A 22,441-nucleotide genomic window follows, 5' to 3' on the forward strand; every position below is an offset into this window, starting at 1 on the left:
TATACCCTCTGACTTTCTCTTATTATACTCAGCTGGTAGAGGTCATACACAGGGCCGTTGAAAGTGCTGCCGGGCCCCGGTAAAGAGGGGGCGTGGCCTAATCACGGGAGGCTTGGCCACGCCCCCTCGAATAAAAAAGTAAAAAGAAGTATACATACGCTGCACGCCGGGGAGGGGGGGGCTGCGATCTCCTCAGCCCGGCGCAAAGCCAGGGGAGGCGCGATCAGTGTGATCGCTCCCCCCCTCAGGCATAGGAGATTGCTCGCGGCTGCTAAGCAAAAGCCACAGCAATCTCCCACTGCATCTCAGCACACGCTGTGTGCTGGGAGATAGTGAGGAGGGAGTGGGGGCGGCGCCGGACCCGGGCCCCCGCCGGGCCCCTCTGGAAGCCCGGGCCCGGGTAAATTGAACCCGCCCCCCCCCTCTCGGCGCCCCTGGTCATACAGTATCGCCAATGCTGCCCACCCTTTTTAGTGTACTTACTATGGTCTTCTGGGCATGCCTGGGACTAGCACATGTGCAGTGGTGCCCCGCTGGGCTTTAGTTTTATTAATGGAATCACGGCTGCGTTGTCACATGCACGGGACCCCAGACACCCCCAGGGGAGCAGAGCGGGGAGTGGCGTAATGTGGATAAAGCACTGGCACAATGGACTGCCATGTGAATGGTGTTCCCTAATGTGACCGGAGCCGGCCCTAGGCATAGGCATTATAAGCAAATGCCTAGGGGCGACTGGAATGCCCAGGGGCATCTGACGGTTCTGCTGCTGCCCCCCCGACGCTGCCGCGATTGGAGCTCAGCTCCGATTGGCAGCTCAGCGTTTGGGCAGGTCAGAATGAGCTTCTGTACAGAAGCTCATTCTGGCAGGGCCGCATCTAGGGGGGGAGGGCTGGAGGTGCACGTGCACCAGGTGCGCCACTGCACCAGGCGCCGGTGTCCTCCAGCCTGCCACCGGGGGGGGCTCCAAGCCGGATGCCCACTGAGATGTCATTACCAGCGAGGAAGCTACAAGTGAGAATGATAATAAACAGGAAAATTTAGAGGCCCAAACTGCACCACCCTAGTTACGGCCCTGCATTTTAGTCATACTTGCCGACAACCAGCTCCAGCCTTCCGGGAGGGAGCTGATTGTCAGCTAACAGCGGGGGCGATCATTGGGGGAGGAGCCGGGGGCGGGCCAGCCAATTGGTGGCACATTGGGGCGGGGCCGGGGCGGGGCCGCATGATCGGGCCATCATGGCTCCACCCCTCTTCACAATGCCGTTATTTTCTGCATTGTGAAATAGGGGGCGGGGCTGCGATGACGCAATTCAGCGCGAATCGCGTCACCGGCTCCCCCGCTGCGGGGGTTTCTAGTCTTTTCAGGGGGGAGGACGGGAGGGTCGGAGGCTTCCAGGAGGCTTGCCTGCCTTTCCGGGGGGCCGGGAGCGGCACCCGAAAATCGGGAGGGTAGGCAAGCCTGATCTTAGCGCGGTGACAATTGTACTTAAGCCATCAGCCAACTGCACTCATATCAGCTTAGCTTGCGACTCTGAATCAGGCCCATGTAATTATTTAATTGTGATACAGTAAACAAAAGGCATGTAGGTACTTGTAGTCAGGGCCGGTGCTACCAATTGGCAACCTTAAGCATCCGCCTAAGGGCGTCGGCCATTGGAGAGCACCGCTGAGTCCCCCCCTCCCCCTCCATAAAAGAAGGCATAATTCATGGCTGAGTGGCATATAATGAATTTGTGGCACAGCTGTGTGGCATATTATGAATTTGCGACAGTGTTATTATGAGGTACATCTGCTGTGTGTAATATTCTATATAGTATATTATGAATTTGGGACACTGATGTGTGGCATGTTATTTAACTGGGGAGACTGATACATGGCATATTATAAATTGGAGGGAGCAGGGGCGGTTGATGAAATGTTGCCTATGGCGCCCATAAACCTTGCACCGGCCCTGCTTCTAGTTCATCTGCAGAGCTGGAATAGGCTTTGGGGGGCCCAGGCCGGAGGTTGCTATAATCTATCATCTAAAATTAAAATCATAGTATCATTCATATAACCATTTACATAGGTAAACGCAGGGGGGGTTTCCATCTGCCTGGAAACCCCCCTCCCCATCCCACACCATGACCACAATAGAAATAGTAATATAATAGAAAAGTATATAAAAGTGCTGCATGTTAATTTCAGTATCACAAATGAAATAATTATCACTACCTGTGGATCTTTTAACATGTACAGTATCCGCTAGTAAGAAATAACCTGTGTATCAACTAGGAGATCTGGAAAACATTCACTGTGGGATGCACTGCTATAGAGCCCAAAATGTACATATATGTCCAGGGCAGTGCTAGTTTATTCTTCTACCCCCAGACTCTCGGACTTGCTCCATACCCTGGAATGGTGCTTACATCTCAAATAAATACATTCAGCTTAGACAGGATGGTCCTACAGCCGCATTTAATGGCTTACTGTGATCGCTGTTCCTGTACATGCTGGAATTATGCTGGTACATGCTTTGTATGACGCATATTAAAACTGGATAAGTGCTAATTATGCCCTCTTCATGGACTGGCCACACTCACTCTAATATCAAGCATTTGGAAACCCCCCTCTAGAAATCCTGCGTTTGCCACTGATTTATATTTTAAAATGCTACTGAGGCATGTCACATTCAGGAAATGGTCAGCATCGTCATGCCAAAAAGATGACCAGAATTACTGTACACATTTTAGGACCATATTATCAAATGACCCTACCAACACTGACATTAGGATCATAGGATAGGATCATAACTCTGAGGTCACCAGGTGACTCCACTGACACTGAGGTCACCAACGGACCACACCAGCAGTCACACTAAGGTCACCCACTGACCCCACTAACTTTGACACTAAGATCACCAAATGGCCCAACTTAAACTAATGCTAAGGTCACTCACGGACCCCACTAGCAAGAAGGTCATTAGCTGACCTCACCAACACTCACACTTATGTCACCAACAGACCCCATCAACACTGACACTATGGTCACCAGCTGGCCTCGCCAACACTGACACTAATGTCACCAGCGGACTCCACCAATAATGACACTGAGGTCAAGATCTGACCTCACCAACATTATCTCTTACTTACATTGGCAGTCAGCATAAATAAACAAGTTGTAAAAGATCCCACTTTGAGAAAGGCTCCTTGAATAGAGTTGAAGTGTATCAGTGGTCTCCTTCCACATCAGATAACCTGTGATCAGCCCACAAATAGCTGTGACTGAGCTCAGGAACACTTTACCTACGTCGCAATACTATACTTCTAATAGCCGTTATCATTATGGCCATCATAACGATAACGTATACATACTACGTGCAATGCGGTGGTTACACCATAATTTTCAGACACCAATGGGGTTTTAACTATTTTGATTGATTTAAGAATGATAGGCAGTGTACAATATTTATATATATAAGTAACTGGCAGGCCTTGCTTCTAGCTAGTAGGGTGCCTGGAACGGCTGTGGTGCCCCCGAGGCATCCTTTAGATGCTCCTGACAAGCACCCTGCAGTCTGTGCAGCTGATCAAAGCGTCCTGAGGATGCTCCAGACAGCGCTGCACTTATATGATGTTGGACACTAAGGGAGCTGGCACGGTACATTAAAGCCCTGTTACAGCTCTGTTTTTAATAAATGCAGTAGTTTCTGTCTCATTAGGACTGTCTCTAATAACACTTCTTTCTCTGCCCAGTATGTTCTGGGGACATGTCACAGTATATCTTCAGAGTGTGAGAGCAAACTGAAGCAGCTGGAAGAAACCCACACAAACACTGGAGAACACACAAACTCCACACAGATAGGCCTTGGTTGGGAATTGATCTCATGATGCCATACCTCCCATTTTGTGTCCCGAGGTGGGGGGAGCATACACTGCTGATCTGTATAACAGAGCAGCGGGACAATACATGCTGTTCTCATGCGCATTGGAATCTGTTCACAGTGTAGGGAGAGCCTACCAAAAAAAAAAAAAACGTTGAAATTGGTTTAACATATTGGGTCTGTTTTTTCGGGGGGCCGTATGGATGCGACAAGTGTTTTAAACATCGCACATGGCCTCAGCAGGTGTTTCTTTAATAGTTTTTAAAACCCATTGTCAACGTTTTATTTTTTTTCGCCAAAAATATGTGCAGTTATTTTTCGCCAAGGTACGCAACTTACGAAAAATATTTGTGGTAATTTATCATTAAGGTGGGTGTCCAAAGGGTTCTGAATGAAATCCCCACATTTGAGGCAAAAATAGGGATTTTGCTTTTTTTTTTCTCCAGGTCCGAGATGAAAAAACTTTTCGCATGTTTCTCACTATAAAAGTGCAATAAATTATCGTGGGTGCAATAATATCGCAGAAAAATAAGCGATAATCAGCAGATATTATTGCCGCTAATTGAATACGGCCCTAAGAACCTGTAGTGCCCTGCTGTATGTTCGCAAGTACACTATACCACAACCGTTGTACACTAGACCACCAGTGCTACTATCCGCCGTTGCCAGTTCCGCGATCACACCCGGCGCACAATAATGTCCAGCAATACCCGGAGCTCCAGGCTGCAACAGTGTATTACATCTAACACTGTTACACCTGTGATATTCCCAGTGTTGTATGCTACTGTACCTGTACTACTTGAGTAATAAATCTAAAGCTAGGTACACAATAAGCTATATATCGGATGATAGATCATTCTGATGCAGATTGGAACAATATGTCTGCCACATCGCTCAGTGTGTACGGGTGATTGCGCACCCCCAAGCCTCATTCGTAGCATCTTCTATTCTGCTGTGCATGCACGGCAGATCACAGGATACGGCGGCCGACACCATGATTCTGGATTCGGCGGGGGAACGATATATCGGGCGGTTGTGCACCATATCGTGCAGTGTGTACGGACCACCCGATATATATTGTGCCGTCGCATCTGCCAATGCTGGGTACACACATCATCTAGTGTGTACCCGGCTTAAGAACTGGCTGAGCTGAACCACATGTGGACTAACTGCCACCAGCACCAACTACTGCATTATACATTTAATCAACATCACTAAGGGGCCTATTCATGATGTTAATTATCGGGGTCCAAACAGATCATTTCAGCTTCGTAGTGAGGCCCTTTGTTCCTCCGCCCATGCTTTATTCCGGTTCTGTTCATTTTCCACCTTTGCTGCCGCGGATGCGGCTTTTGGCCGAAGGGTCTCTCAGCGCAGCTTCGGCATTTCCCCTCCCGTAATGGGATAGCTTTGGGACATCCCATGGTATAAGCCTGTGTCCCCTTATGTCTTACCTGGTTAAGTCCATTTTTTCGAACTCTATAGGGGACACAGGCCGCCCACCCTGATGCACCGGGCTGGTAGGGTTTTTTACTCTGCTTCCAGTTTACTTTAGTGTTTCTGGGCATTTGGACCAGTCTGTGTAGGTCGGTCTTCCTTCTCCTCTTCCTCACTCCTGCCTTGCACTTGCTAACTTACCTGGCCTGCCTGGGGCTGGGGGCGGGGTATAGAGGGGAAGGAACCGGGGTTGCTGGGAGTAGAAGCTTAACTATTTGGTGCCCGGACTTCTCCTGCTCACCTTATACCCATGGTCTAAGCCTGTGTCCCGCTTTTACAACAGAGTAGTGTGATTGTGCCGTGATTGTCCAGTTATAGTCAAACGCAAGCCAGTTTTGCATGTTTTCACCCTGCATGTGCTCTGGAGCTAAGCGCATGCATCCAAGGGAGATGTAAAGTTCTGTTGTACCATACTTGCCTATCCCGAAATAGACGGGAGGCTCCTAAAAGTCGAGTGGCGCTCCTGGCCGCCTGGATAAGTGGGAAATCCGCAGCCGCCCATTTATTTAGCACAAGGGGGGGCAGATGAGGGGATCCATACCGAATTGCGTCATCGTAGCCCCAACCTCTACTTTACAATACGTTAATATTGGCTTTGTGTAGTGGAGGCGTGGCCACGGTGACGCAATCTTGCCGGCACGCCATCTCGCACCACCAGCCTAGGCAGTCCCAAACCCCCCCCGCTACTCACTGCTGTGTCGACATGACTGCCCTCTCCCAGAGGAGGCAGCCAGAATGTCGGCAAATATGAGTTGTACACAACTCTGTGACTTCACTTGCGGCTGAAGGGGTGCAACTGGGTTCCGATGCTGCGTTCGCAAATAGGCTAACTTTAGTGAGGGCATCAAGGGTGTGTCCACGGATTTGCGAGCTCCACAGAGTTGGGCATATGGAAATATACATCTGTTTTGAGACAGATCTCATGGATCAAGGAGAGAGCTGGTGCAAATGCGCTATGATAATGATGCCAGTTAAGGAAGAGTATGGATGGGGGGTAGTGCGGTTACATATGCAAGGTTGTCTGTGTGTGTGAAAAATGGCAGTGAGCCAGAGCACCGTATAAATGTGCTTTTTAGTTGCTGAACTGCATAACTAACATATCTGACATGACATTTCCTGAACAGAGAGTGGATGATGTGATGTCACTTCCGCCAACCACACAGCATACATTAGGGATGACCATCGGTGGGTTAACCATAAATGGTATCATCAGTGGTCAACCCGATGGTGCGTAACCATTGGCAGGAAACCAGCAATGGTTTTGTCTACAGATGGTTAGCCCTGCATTATTGGTCACTGGACAGCAGGCCAATCAGCTTTGGGGGTGGGGCTTTGTGGGCTGTGCCAGGGGCGTAGCTATGCTCAGTGTCCCTGCACCATGTAGGGAAAAAAACATTGTGGGGCTCTGTGCCATTGATGGTGGAGAACCTTTGGTCATTGTTGGTTAACCATTTATGGTTCACAGACATCGATGGTCAATGACCATCCCTAAAGTACATTTAAATCATATATGCACGCATCTCTACATATGGGCGAATATCCACCATTTTCAGGGGAACTTGAGTGAGGTTCTCTAATGGCGGTGTGGGCGGGGCATCCAGGGGGTAATTAGACACATAGGGAAAGCAGGGTCCTCAGGATACCTAGCCCCGTGCATCACAGTGGTAGGACCCATATAACAAAACAAAAAAGTCTATCCTTTCATCCCTGTGAAATAGTTTTATTGGCAACTTAATTTTTTTATAAGTTATAATTTATGAGAAATATATGTACAATTCCTTCTATTCTTGTGTATTTAAAAAAAAAAAAAAAACATCTTGTTTATAGCGCATTTTATGCTTTCATATATAGCGCTCAGTGTCAGCACCTACCTAGGCGCCAGGACCTGGTGGGAGCCTTGCTGAGCACAAACGATCATATCTCTCAACATCCTTGTTTGTAAAGTTGGGATCCCTGCCCAGAAAAAAGGGGCATGGCCTCACGAGAAAGGGGCAGGGTTCCCCCTGATATATTCATTTTGGGGGCATGCCCTGCTAAAACAGCCTCCCCTGAGCCCTCCCCACCCACTGGCCGCAGTGTCCCATGGGTGGGAAAAGTTGCGGTGACCGATCGTCGCATGTGCACAGCATCTATTCACGGTGAGGGGAGAGCTTGGGAGAAGCCTAACACCTCCGTAAGTGCTGGGCACGCCCTTAAGTGTAATAAATTTGGGGCGTGTAACAAACTTGGGGCATGGGCACAAGATGCCCTCCCCGCCAGTCTGCACACTACCCTCCACGCTTTCTAGCAGGAACATTACTTGAGACATTGGGCTCGATTCTATTCAGTGCGATGTAAATAGCTCCGGGAGTTAGCTCCCGGAGCTATTCAATACACCGCGCTGATAAGTCCGACCAATGATTTCTTATCTCATCCCTCCGGGGATAAGAGAAGGAATCCGACAAAAGTTCCGGCGCGAGGCTGTTTTCTGCCCTTAGCGCCGGGAAAACAGCCTTGCACCTGGAAGTTAGGTCGGGGAATGCCCGTTATCGCGCCTAAACACCCTGTTTAAGGCGCGATAACGAGCCTTCCCCGACCTAACAGCGCGATGAATTGAATAGCTCCGGGAGCTATCTCCCGGCGCTATTCACATCGCGCTGAATTGAATCGTGCCCAATGAGTTAATGGGGGGTTATTTCATTAATAGGGAAGTAAATGGTTGCTAATATCATCGCGGGCAGGATAGACCCCAATGATTAAGTATCCAACTTGCCGTGGGGGATACTTGTCACCTGAGCAATTCAGCATGGCTCTGCTGCAGGGACAGCTGCTCCGAAAAACTGCTGTCCACGCAATTGGTTGTACTCCTACCTCAGTAGCAGCGTTACTTACCACCACCTGGCTAGCTTCTGCGCACATGTGACTTGAGGTTTGCAACCACTTCAGCGATACGTCCAGTACACTCTTGTAACACACCCATAATACGGACCATCTCCGTGTGTCTGCTAAGCCACCTCCCTGTTACTGTCCAGGAGCACCTAATGCATTTTGAAGACATTCTTGAGACCGTTCATCTCAATCTTAATTTTGGGCCTGAGTGAGGCCCTGTGACTGCGAATGGACTCTGGACACAGGGCCTGATTCAGAAACGGACGCTAATGCGATCACGACTGCGTTTCCATACGCGATTGCAAAAATATGCAAATGTTAGCAAAAATCACCTGAGCATTAAGACGCCCACTACTGCCTTCTCACCTGCGTGCGACTACGCATACATACGTAAACATCGGTAACATCGAAGTACATCGGCGGCCATCTTACCCTTGCAACAGGTCTGAACTGCCGCAGCCTTGGGAGCTCTTCTTACCCACAGAGCTGCACATGCACTCGCAGTGGCTAATTTATGCACGCCCATATAATGGCGTTTAAACAGACAGGCACGTCTGCCTTTTTGTGACCACTCCCTATTACCACCCCCAAATGCTGGCAGTCTGTCACTCACTTGGCGATGGATTCCTCTGTGCATGCGTGATAGCAATGCGATTGCAGCGCCCGTGCAATGCGGTGCATACGCATGCGCAATGGCAAACAATCGCTCGATCTGCCTGAAAATTTCATTAGCATCTGTCTCTGAATCAGGCCCACAGTATCCGGACAGTCAATAGGTTGTCACCAGATGGTCTACATGAAACAGGTCAACAAGTACATAAGGTTGACTGATATGATGTTGAAAGTTTGACAGGGTTAAATGGTCTAGAGACTCAAATGGTCAACACATGAATGGTCATGCAAAATTGGTTGGCTTTTGCATTGTCAACCATTTGTCAGTCGACCTTTCGTACCTATCGACTTTTTGATATTGTCGCATTCCGTGTTGTATAAATCATGCTGTCTGGTATACAGCGTAATGATTGGATGGTTTTTCTCATATGCATTAAAGGAATAATGTGTCAATCAGGTTTCTCTTACACAAAGGTAGGAAAATATATTATTTTATTAATAGTTATACCTCACACACATATTCTGCAGCACTTGACTGATGATGTTGCTGAGATAAGGACACAGCAGATGTTATAAGTGAGAAGAGTAGGACCCAGCAGATGTTATAGCTGAGAAGAGGACACAGCAGATGTTATAAGTGAGAAGAGGAGACACAGCAGATGTTATAACTGAGAAGAGGAGGACACAGCAGATGTTGTAGCTGATAAGAGGAGGACACAGCAGATGTTATAGCTGAGAAGGAGGACACAGCAGATGTTATAGCTGAGAAGAGGAGGACACCGCAGATGCTATTGCTGGGACGAGGTGGACACAGCAGATAATGTTGCTGGGATGAGGAGGACACATCAGATGTTGTTGCAGGGATAAGGATGACACAGCAGATGTTGTTGCTGGGATGAGGAGGACACAGCAGATGTTGTTGCTGATATGAGGATACAGCAGATGTTGCTGGGATGAGGAGGACACAGCAGATGTTATTGCTGGGATGAGGAGGATACAGCAGATGTTATTGCTGGGATGAGGAGGACACAGCAGATGTTGTTGCAGGGATAAGGATGACACAGGAGATGTTGCAGGGATGAGGATGACACAGCAGATGTTGTTGCTGGGATGAGGAGGACAGCAGATGTTGTTGCTGATATGAGGATACAGCAGATGTTGTTGCTGGGATGAGGAGGACACAGCAGATGTTATTGCTGGGATGAGGAGGACACAGCAGATGATGTTGCTTGGATGAGGAGGACACAGCAGATGTTATTGCTGAGATAGTTGGTAGCAGAATGAGGATGGAGCCGGTGTCCAATGATGTACTGTACTGGATGAGGTGTTACCTGCAGGGTATTATGGAGCCTGCATTGTCTTCCACCTGTCACTTGTAAATGAGAATCCAAGGAACAGGCGGTTCTCCTGTACAGACATCGGTGGCTCCCGTGATTCTGGTGGTGACAGCAGCTCATCCAGGGGTATATTTTCCCTGATTGTAACCAGGGTCTACGAAGAGAAGATGAATCAGATTGTTCACATAATACAAAGGTAAATTCCTAGCTAATTGGGCAATTTCTCAACGTGTGTGTCATAACGGTGAATAATAACTCTTCCTGCTATTCTATGTTATGCTATCCTGTATGTTGCATGATAACATAAAACATTAATATATTAATACAGTAGCTACTACTAGAAAAGACAAAATTACGTGACAGAGATATGTAACCAAAGTGACGAGATACCTTGCTGATTTTTGGGTTAGTACATTGTAGAGCTGGTAAATTGCAGTAAATTTGTAGAAAGTAACAAACAAATAAAGTAAACATTTATCTGTTTTTTAAATTGAAATTTAATTACTAGCTATGAGAGGAGATAAGTCCTCTAAGAATCATTGAAACCAGTGCGCTCGCAGCCTGTCAGGGCTCTGTAATTCCTCATGTTGTCCAGCAGAGGCGAGGTGGAAGAGCGAATGCCCAATCATTAGAGATTAATGGAATTTTCAAAAACATTCCACAAAATAGTCTACTCAATCTGCATTTGGCCACAAATTGATATCATTCAATATTTGCCACATACCACCCGAAAAACACCTATTTTCAGGGAATATCCTTAAATATTAAGTGTCAGAAATGGAGGGACTGCGACAGATATAGATATATCTAACAGCAGCCGCAGCCCCCTTAGGTTTTTATGGGGACTGCGTAGCTATCAGGTATCATGTAAACTGATAATGGCTAAAGCCTCTGTAGCCTATGGGCTACAATCACCAAAACTTAACCTGAAAGGGTTCCCCAGGACTCCTCCCTGGCAGTAGACCATGTATGCACTTCACTCCTAACACATCGCAGGGAATGTTAATCTCTTTTTGCCGATACCCGATAATTGATAAATATGCCCTTTGGTATTCATCTAATGTGAATTTATCAATAAAGTGAGGAATGCCATTGAATCAGCAGGACTTCGCAATTCTGTGACAAAATATTCTGTCACAAGATTCGCTTTTGTGCAACAATTTCCTACAAAGGGCCATATTCAATTAGGTGCGAAAAGTCAGTTTCTGTGGAAAAGTATCGCGAGTGACGTAATTTCGCCTTGCGAAACGTTTCCTCCGTATTCAATTCCGAAGACTTTTTGCCGGTGCAGAAACTCAATGCAATGGGACCTGCGAAAAAGTTTTGAATATGTGTCGAAAGAAAGTGCAGATTTGGGGTGCAGAGGTGCAGGAACCCCCCTGCACCCTTGGGACAGTCCTCCAAAGGTAAACTGCATCAAAAAAAGTTACAAAAATTCTTTAGATCACCCCAAAAAAGTACTTTTATTTTGGCTACGAAAAAGTCCAAAGTTGGGGGACAACATTAAAAACAACAAAATAGACTCCAGGGGGTCCCCAAGTATGTATAGTATAAAAAAGGAAAAAAAAATAGTGAAAAAATAAAAACTTACCAGAGTCCCGGTCAGCTGGTCTCCCATCATGCACTATATGGTAATAGAAATTCAGAGATATTAGTTGCATGCATATGCAAATATATGGGAGGCTGCTAGGCCACGTCACTGCTTCTCTGTCACTAGCAGTCACTAATTTGCAAATGCATGCAACTAATATCTCTGAATTTCTATTACCGTATGGTCTTCATATATTGTTGCAAGTATAATTCAGTGAGTTGATGAACAATAGGTTAACACCCCCCCGCTTTTTCTACTTGGTATGAACCCTTCCTTTCATTCACCTGAAAATTACTGCTAGATTAATTGAGCAGCTGGCATTTTTTGTTTGTCACCGGAGGTAAGTGTAATTAAGGGAGGGGGAAGGGTCACGATCGCAGGGGTCGGGGCTTAGTGGCACCCAGTCGGCACGTGCGCGGGCACTTGTTACAGTATTTATTTAAAAAATACTGTGATAAGTGTGCGGAGGGGATTCGCAGGGACAGAGCTTTATCGCAAGCTCTGTCCCTGCAAGGGATTTTTAGTAAATCCCTGTGATATTGGCTGAATTCGCAATGCGAATTCAGTTGCTAATATCACACTACAATCTACATTCAAAATGCGGATTGTAGTAAATAGAGCCCTAAGTATGTCTTCCAAACGTAATAAGTTGCGATATTTATAGCAACAGCAACAGAGAGTTAGATAGTAAATTTAAGGTAATGTATGTTGGACACGTTTAATAAGAATGACCTCATTTGTCCGCAAGAAGGATCTTTAAATGAAAGCAGATGGAGATCGCTTTCTCTCTGCTGGCCACCACGTGGTCTGGCACGTGATCAGGACGACTTAGATCGTCTCTCGGAACGGAACAATCTGGCAACGTCATTTCCGGGAGTCAGACCGGAAGTTCAGATAATACCGGAACCGCGAGGTTGATCGCGACAGTGGGGCATATGTCTATTCATTTCCAGTGACTGTTGGAGAACTTCCATACATGGTTATTGTAATCACTCCCCCAACTTAAGGGAGCAGTTTATTGAAGAGGGTATTTAAAGCCTGTGATGATAGCAAGCCCCATTCACCTTGATCATCTTATTTGATCGAAACACATTGGGGAAGGGACCTTATTTGTGACGGTATGGATTGACATTTTGTAAAAAAAATTCTCTGGAAATATTGCACTTAGGATAGTTTAGGAGAGTCCGGAAATCCTACACTACTTTGGTGTATATTGACCATCTATTTCCAGTACGATTATTGCAATACCAATCAGATGTTTTTAGAATTATTTTGTATTTATTCCAATAAAACTTTTGTCCTGACACCTGGCCCGTTCCCTCTTTTTCTATATGACTACACACATATATGAGGGGATGAGGAACTGTTAAAAGAGGATCAAAAGTTTTCTGGAAAAAGAAACCTTTATATACACATAAACGCTGACAGAATTGTAAGGTTAGGTATGCTTTACCATGCCATCCAAGTTTGAAGTATACACTGGGTGAACATTGTATTAAGAAAAGATACCTTTACATGCCTATACACCGCTTGCTATATATGAGTAGGGTACACTATACAGTTACTCTTTTATGTTGGCAAGTGTGATCTCTATAAAAAACGTCTGTGTTGTACAGATTTTTATTATTGTTCATTTGCATATGTTTTTTTTCAGATTGTGAACTATCTTCCACATGAGTTGAAACCTGAAGTGGTTGCATCAAAAGACATATATACCTGGACCAATTAAAAAAGTCTAAGCATTATCTATATGTTTTTATGTGTATTAATAATCAGCGCCCACTATGTGTTCTAAATATCTTTTGGATTGTCCAAAATTTGCTGGGACTACTTTTTTTCTCAGAAAAAACCTGCAAAATGCTATTCTTCACCACTTATGCAAACACGCTAAATAGCAGCTATTGAGAACATTTAAGTACCCCAAATACCTTCAGCAGGCCTATTTGGGGGTATCTAGAGTGATCCCCAATGTCAGTGCATCTTTTGGGGGGTGTCAGGCTGATTTCCCCAAAACTGACAGCATTTTTCACATGTTAGTTTCGCCGGGTCCCGTTTTCGCTGAATTCTAATTGAATACTGAGAAAAGCGGGCACGCGCGCTATACTTTTTCGCATTGAAAACCAGCGATGTCGGCGAAAAGTCCGGCATGCGAAAAGTACGGGACTTTTCGCCTGGAATTGAATATGCCTCAAAGTCACTTATCTCTTCTCATCATCATCATTGCCAGGGCCGGATTAAGAGGGGGGCGTCAGGGGCGGTCGTCCTTGGGCCCCCACACAGGGTCGTTGTGACCCTGCCGAGAACAGGTGTCTGGTGGCACCTGTTCCCAGATGGGGGCTCAGCTGCAGCGGCACTGAATTCTAATGTATGCAGCAGCATAGTCAGTGCTGCTGCATACAGCAGAGTGCGGCTCCCGAGTCTCCTCATCAGTGTCACGTGACGCTGATGAGGGGATTAGGGAACAGATCTGCCGGGACTCAGGTCAGGTAAGTCATTAGCTGTGGGCCACTAACGTTTGCAGGGGGTGTTTCTGAATACCTAGAAACCCCCCTGACAAACAATTTCTTCCTACAGTACAGCTGGCTGGGGCTGGCTACAATGGGGGTGGAGCCAACACGACATGGTCCGCCCACAATTTCACAGCGAATAGCAGCTTTATGTCATAAGGGGGCGGGGCCTAATGATGCAAGGTGCCCGTCCCCATTAGCAACCTGCAGCTGCTGAATCAAGTGTAAGTATGCACTGTATGTGTAATGTTATAGTGTGTAGACATGTATGTGTTAGTGTGTATGTATGTGTTAGTGTGTTTGAATGTGTTAGTGTGTACACTGCATATGTGTATGTATATGTTAGTGTGAGTATACTGTACTGTATACTGCATATGTGTATGTATGTGTTAGTGGGAGTATACTGTACTGTATACTGCATAGGTGTTAGTGTATGTATGTGTTAGTGTGTGTATACTGTAAATGTGTATGTGTTAGTGTGCATGTTATATAAAATATATATGTTTGATATAGATAAATATATATATATTTATTATACGAGAACTGCGGTACTCAGGGATTAATAAAAGATGACACATTGATTGATATAGATTATATATATATGACGCCCCCCAGAAAATCCTGCGTTTTCCCCTGGCTGCCAGGGATGGAGCAGTAGGTGACTTAGGAGGAGGAGGGTGGTAGATCCCGTGAGAATTGTGGGAGCCCCCACAAATTAGTTGCCCTGGGGCCCCCACAAGCCTTAATCCAGCCCTGATCATTGCACACAGAAGTCTATTGGATAATGTGACTGCATGGTGGGGTACACATTGGATAAATTCCCATCTTACATATATACTTACAGGCTGCAATCTAACTTGGGCAGTTGTCTTTCCAGCCTCCAATTCCTCCCAGTTGATTGGGCAGAAAAATGGATGACCTGTCAGATTGCTGCACATCGCCTGCCTCTTCATTGGGGACTTGCATAGGAGCTATCATAGAGATAAACAGAAACGTATAGGCTGTTAATGGCAGACAAGCACCATTATACAAATTATATCCTTATTCCTTATGGCATGTTATTCTCATGATGACATGTATACAATCCTTTACCTTTGTTTTCCAACTACATTTGCTGGAAGTTTATTCAACGTAACTGCTATTCTTCTAGTAAAAACAAGAGATATGGTAAGAACTTACCTTTGTTATCTCTGTTTCTACGAAGTCCATAGGGTCCACAGGGTTGACCTTGGGGTATAGCTGGATCTGGATCCATGGGCACCACGCAGTTAAAGCTTTAGCTGCTCCCAGGATGCACTTGGGTCCGTCCTCCTCTATACCCCGCCCCCGAGCCACAGCACCTCAGTTGGTAAGCAGCCAAGGCCGGAGGAGGAGACTAAACAGAGAGAAGGAAGACTTGAACACACAAGAAACCATACTCACAGAAATGGGAGACGGAAAACCGGTGACCAGCCACACAGCCCATTTGAAGCCAGGTGCGTCAGGGCGGGCGCCCTGTGGACCCTATGGACTTCGTAGAAACAGAGATAACAAAGGTAAGTTCTTACCATATCTCTTGTTTTCTACTTCAGGGTCCACAGGGTTGACCTTGGGGATGTCCCAAAGCAGTTCAACTAAGGGCGGGGACGCTCCTGTGCTGAAAGGAGCACCCGGCGCCCAAAGGATGCATCCTGAGAGGCGAAGGTGTCAAACGCATAGAACCTCAAAAACGTTTGAATTGAAGACCAAGTGGCCGCCTTACACAGCTGAACAGCAGAGGCGCCACGTCTAGCAGCCCAAGAGGGACCCACAGAACGAGTGGAATGAGCCTTAACAGAGGCTGGCACAGGTAAACCCTCCTGTGCATAAGCCTCACAAATAACGGAACGAAGCCAACGGGCTAACGTTTGTTTGTTGGCAGGCCAACCCCTCTTGTGAAAACCAAAGAGGATAAACAAGGAATCAGACTTCCTAACCGAAGCCGTCCGGTCCACATAAATTCTAAGCGCCCGGACCACATCTAAGGAAGTCTCACCAGCTGAAAGATCAGGGGACTGAAAAGCTGGCACAACAAGTTCCTGATTAATGTGGAACTTCGAGACCACTTTGGGCAAAAACTCAGGACGAGTGCGGAGCACCGCTCTGTCCTGGTGAAAAATCAGGAAAGGACGGCGACAGGAAAGCGCCCCCAATTCAGACACCCTCCTGGCCGAAGCAATTGCCAGGAGAAAAACAGTCTTAAATGTCAGCCACTTGAGCTCCACCGACTCAAGAGGCTCAAAAGGAGGGCCCTGCAGGTCCCGTAGAACCACTGCCAAGTCCCAAGGAGCCACAGGAGGCACAAAGGGAGGCTGGATCCTGAGAACTAAAGCTTCCAACTAAAGCTTCATGATAGATGCCCTGTAAATGGGGCAGTCTTCTCAGAGCAGACTTCTCACCCGGCCATCGAATACCCCTTCTCCACTGCCGCAGTAAAACTGTCCTTGAAAAATAACCCAGGTCGTGTGACCCAGGAATCCAACCGTGGTTGCTGAAGGACCCGGGTAATGGTGCAGTGTAAACGGCGTGACCCGGGTCACGATGAACTGGGTCATGCCTCAAACTAGCGGATTGGCTGGCTTCAGTAGCGCTTGAAGTTGACATCATCTCCAAGCGTCCCCTGTAACGCTGAAAGACCCAGGTCACAGAAGAGCATGGTCCAGTGTGAATGGCTAGCCCCAGGAAATAACCCAGGTCTAGCTGGCAGTGTAAAAGGGGTAAAACCTGGCTCCGACCCATGCTCAGTGTCCCAGGCTGGAGCCGGGTTTTTGGTGTAAAAGGTGTATTACACATTGCTGCCTTGCTGTAGTTACAATTGAGGGGTATGGATATAACTAAGTGGGAATGCTGTGACTGCAAACACTTAGGGGTATTTTTACTAAGGTGCAGGTTTTTAGAAGTGGAGATGTTGCCCATAGCAACCAATCAGATTCTACTTGACATTTATCTAGCACCTTATAGAAGATAAGAGCTATAATCTGATTGGTTGCTATGGGCAACATCTTCACTTCTAAAACCCTACAACAATATCAGGTAAAGGAGGTGAAGCGGAACATACAGTGGACCATCCAGTCATTTATATGCAGCGATATGCAGGATAACACAGGGTATCCCCGGAGCTGAGTACTACACGTCCGTGTTGTTTCGTGGCACTCAAAGCACAGTGGCAAGATGGCACACAGTAGCACTGTCGGTGGCCATCTTGGTAAAGGACCTGAAGCCTCAGTAACAGAGGTGTAACTAGGGTTCATGGTGTTCAGGGTAAATAAAAAAAATGATGCCCTTTCTCCCTCCGTTAACCGCAAGCTCCCTCCATACACACCCAAACATGTACATTACCATCACATGGCCCAAAACAGCCCACCAGAACACCGATCAGACACAGAGCAGTGAAGATATCTGTCCTATCAGAAGCCCTGACATTCAGATCAAGGAGCCTCCAGTTGGGGGGAGCCAAATCATCCACCGGAGGGCAACAACACCAGATGTGTCTATTGAGGGGAACCAACAGAGGGAGCAGAAGAGGGCCAGAATAGGCACACTGGAGTCCAAGCAGCTGCCCCGTCTTCCATGGTTAGGTACCAAGAGCAGCTACAGGGTCCTGGTGAGACATCTTCTGCATTGATGGCTGGGTGTAAGCAAGTGTCAGAGCCACGAGAGACATGGGAGGGGGAGTAGAAGTTATGGTAAGAGAAAGAGAAACATGGGAGAGAGATACATGGGGAGAGAGAGAGGGGGAGAGAGATGGGGAGAGACTTGGGGGAGACACTGAGGGAAAGACATATGGGTAAAGCGAGAGAGAAAAATGGGGGAAAGAAAGAGACACAAATGGAGAGAGAGATACCTGAGGAGAGAGCTATGGGGGAGATAGAGACATGGTGGAGAGAGACAAAGTGGAGAGAAAGACACAAGGGGAAAAGAGAGAGAGAGAAATGGAGGAAAGACTACAGAGACACAAATAGAGAGAGAGAGTGTACTAGTGTTACTAATAAATAAGTTTTTTCGTTTTCCAATTTTTTGTTGTTGTTCTTTTTCCTTTTTTTGGATTTTCAACACTTTTTTATTTTTGTTTTTAATTTTTTTCAATATGGTCTTTGACCACTTTAATATTGTCCATAAGATTATGATTAGTATTGTTGTTTATAATGCTCTTTCAGCATTAATACACTGTGCGCTTCCTGGTTTCCATGGCAGTGGCACGCACACTACGACTGATTGGCTATGCATTCCATTGACAGAAAGCGTTAGGTGGTTAGTTCTAGTGTATGGGCGGCATATGCCTTTCATAGGGAGGAAGTGCTCTCCGAGTCCCCAGTGGAACGCACGCCGCCGGCTACTGTGAGAGACCCTATGAGCAGCGGCTTTTGTGCTATGATCTGCCGCAGATAGAGCTTCTTAAATAGGTATTATATTCTATACTCATGCTTGTGATATATATATATATATATATATATATATATATATATCCTTTATTTATATGGCACCACAAGTGTGCCGCAGCGCCTTACATAGTACATAAAACTAGTAAGTGAACAAGAAACAAGTAACTTACAGTACATTACAGTGCAGGACAAGGACACGACTTATATACATTGCTGCAATAGCGATTAAAGCACTCACAATAAGCAGCAGAGAGTTGGCAGTCAAGTGCCAGGTGCCCTTATGGGGAGTAAGGAGTAGTAAAGAGAAGCACATGAGGGAAGAGGTCCCTGCTCGTGAGAGCTTACTTCCTAAAGTATATATATGTCAAACCGTAATGCAGGTTTATGTCTGCTCCACGACAGGTTTTTGTCCTCCCTGAGCTCACCTGCGTTACGGTTTGACAGGTGTACCGCCCCAGTCAAGCTCCCCACCTGCCACTGTCTCTATATATATACAGATTTTGGCCTCTATTCACCACCACAATGGTTTTGAAATGAAACAAACAAGATGTGCTTTAAATGCAGACTTTCAGATTTAATTTGAGGGTAATAACATCCAAATCGGGTGAACGGTGTAGGAATTACAACAGTTTCAATATGTGCCTCCCACTTTTTAAGAGGCCAAAAGTAATGGGACAAACATATATATATATATATATATATATATATATATAATATATATATATATATATATATATATATATATATTACTGTATATTGGAGTTAAAATACCCACTAACAGCTCTGGGCCTGGGGAGACTCTAGGCCTGTTCTGGTTTTGTACACCACCCGATGGTTTCCGATGTTTGGAGGTCTGTGCATGGCTGTGCAGGAGCCCGTCTGCGCATGTGCAGAACGGGTCCTGCGTGATAACTTGCAGTCCCGCCTTAGCTGCAGCATAAATGGCTTCCTTGCGGCTGTGCAAAATTGTCCACATCAGAATCAGGCCCTCTGAATGTATCTTAAGCCACTTAAATGTTAGTATTAGGAGGACTGACAGTGTGGTTCTCATAGTGATATACTATTGCTTATGCCAGGCATGTTGCTAGGTTTCTTCATGTTACAGCACACAGTAGTGCCCCTTATACACAATGCCCACAGAAGTAGTGCCTCTTACATGCAATACCCACATTAGCAGTGCCCCTTACACGGTGGCAGCGGCGGCACAGGGCCGGCTTACCATATTGTGCTGGACCTGATACACGCACGAGTTGCTCTATATCAAACATGTAAATCTGACGTACATAACAGTTTGTGTCCAGGGTTTTATAGCTTAATAAGTGGAAATGGTCAGTCATGGGACTACAATACACATGCCGTGTCCTGGGTACACATCAGATACATGCTTACATGCAATACTGTATGCAGTTAGACGTGTGTAGGACATGATACATTTTCTGCAGCAGAATTACTGCAGAACTCCACAGCATTACTCCACATTTGTTTTCAGTCAAAACGTTTTTGCAGCTAAACTTTCCCAGCAGAGTCTGCATTAGATGTGGAGATTACTGTACAGCATTGTCATTACTGTATAGTCATCCCTTATACACAGTAGCGGCTCCAGGCATGGGCAAGCCGGTCCGTCGCCCGGAGCGCTGTTTCCGGAGGGCGCAGGAAACGCCCACCTCCCTCCCAGCGCTATAGTTCATATTTAAGCTCATGGGGAGGGAGCGGAGGAGGGAAGGGGCGGCAACACAGGGACGGAGCTGGGCGCAGAACAGCATAGCGCCGGCCCTGCTTATTCATAGGTATGCGCAGGGCAGTAGTTGGGTATAATGGAGCTTGTTACATATGTCCCATGCATTGCACACATATGTATACGGAAGCAGATAGATCCCCTTCCGTAGATGTACAATGACATCATCTGCCAGTGTCCAACATCATTCCCTACCATCCAAGTGGGCATAGAGGGGGAATATATTCATGTGGCGAGTGAAGGGGACAACTTTCTTATTTTCGTGGAAAGTGTGGGCAGAAACCTCCACTTCCGCCCTCACTCACGTCACTTCCAGGTACGGCTACTGAAGGGGTTTTATGGTCTTCCATTTGTATACCCCATGCTCTTATGTTTCTGTACATACTCAATGACATGCAACCCCTACTCTCCTTCTGCTGTGGAACTACTTATATAAGTCCCAAAATGCCATGCAAGTCTCCTGCTGGGGCTTGTAGTTCCACAACATATAGCCTATGTGGGTGACCACCTGCATTGTGCCTGGGGAGTGTGGGAAAGTTGGTCTGCACCCTGCAGGTGCCCACACCTCTCCCAGGGACCCCAGCCCTGTCCCTTTTACCTCTGGCATGCCAGGTCTTCCTCGGCCCAAACTCTCCTGCACCCAGACATCTACAGCTGGTAGAGATGAGGCCTCCTGCCACCTGCACCCACAGCAGCAGGGTCACTGGGTGACTCTGGAACCTCTGTGCGCATTTAGTAATGCATAAACTGCCCAGAGCATATATGATCAGTCTCCCCCAGGGGGTCACCTGCCCTACATCCCTCATCTCATTGGTCGGCTGCTTACTATAAGCCCCGCCCAGAGTCTGAGCACTTAACCCTTGCTGCTCTGAAACAGCATCACCCTGTCATCTCCCTGCAGCCTGGGCTGGGAGTGTGAGAGGGTCGCAGGCTCTCAGTGTGTCGGGAGTAGGGGATACAGCAGGCAGATAATAGGCAAAGAGTATGTTACCAGGCTGCAGCACTGCAGGTGGGCACCTCATCCTCTGCTTCCTCTAATTCCTGTCACAGCACAGTCAGCATTGTCGGGAGCAGCGCAGCAGGGAGCAGAGGAGAGTAGGACGGGGGACCCGGCCACGGGGAACAACAGCGATGATGTCGGTGGTGAAGAGCCGCTCACAGGAGCGTGGAGGAGAAGAGAGGGGAGGGGGGATCCGGCCAGGAGTGGGAACAGAAGAGTAAGGGGATGAGACTGTGGGCCTGATTCAGAGATGAATGCAACTGCAAATTGCACGCAGATCGAATGATTGTTTGCCATTGTGAATGCGTATGCATTGCAGTACCCGTGCGCGAAGGCAGCAGACCGTTCGCCCTGCATTCACACAGACCACAGAGGCCCATTGCAGATTGATTGACAGGAAGTGACCGTTTGGGGGTGTTGACAGGAGGTGGTTAGTGAAACGCAGGCGTGCCTGGCCATTTCAATGCCATTACGTGGGCATGCATAAATTAGCCATTACAATTGCATATGCAGCTCTGCGTGGCAGAAAAGCTCCCTGGCCTGTGTCAGGTCAGACCTGCCGCAAGGGTAAAATGGCCGCCAATGAACTTCGATGGTACCTATGTTTATGTAGGTATGCATATTCACATGCAGGTGAGAAGGCAGTAGTGGGCGTCTTTATGCTCGGGTGATCTTTGCTAACATTTGCATATTTTTGCAACTGCAGTGCGTATGGAAACGCAGTTGCGATCGCATTAGAGCCCGTCTCTGAATCAGGCCCTGTGTGAAGAGCCGCTCAGCCACCCTTAGTAGGTTGCTGCTGCCTGTCATACAGTGTGACAGGTGCAGCGGCAGCAGCAAGAACTGACTCAGCAGCAGCTGCAGGGAGAGCGCCTCTCCAGCCTGGCGCCTCCCTGCAGTTCCGGATCTGCTGAGCGGGTTTCGCAGGCCCTGCCCGGTTCCTTGATCCACAATCAGACTCAACACATTCCTAGTAACTTAGACAACCTGCACTCTGGGCCTGATTCAGACCCGGTCGCAAGCGCTGAGCGC

At 47.1% G+C, this 22,441-nt stretch overlaps 1 long non-coding RNA gene across 1 annotated transcript; it reads right to left on the reverse strand.

Annotated features, from left to right (window-relative positions):
* Positions 1-9,353: 9,353 nt before the first annotated feature.
* On the reverse strand, positions 9,354-21,128 carry LOC148542760 (uncharacterized). The gene is made up of 3 exons (XR_015877635.1): positions 21,008-21,128; positions 15,117-15,245; positions 9,354-10,330 (listed from the first exon to the last, which is right to left on the reverse strand). It is a non-coding gene; the product is annotated as an uncharacterized LOC148542760 (long non-coding RNA).
* Positions 21,129-22,441: the final 1,313 nt, after the last annotated feature.

Source organism: Taudactylus pleione, unplaced genomic scaffold (assembly GCF_031769625.1).
Source record: "Taudactylus pleione unplaced genomic scaffold, aTauple2 ptg000009l, whole genome shotgun sequence".
In the NCBI taxonomy this organism is placed as follows: Eukaryota; Metazoa; Chordata; class Amphibia; order Anura; family Myobatrachidae; genus Taudactylus; species Taudactylus pleione.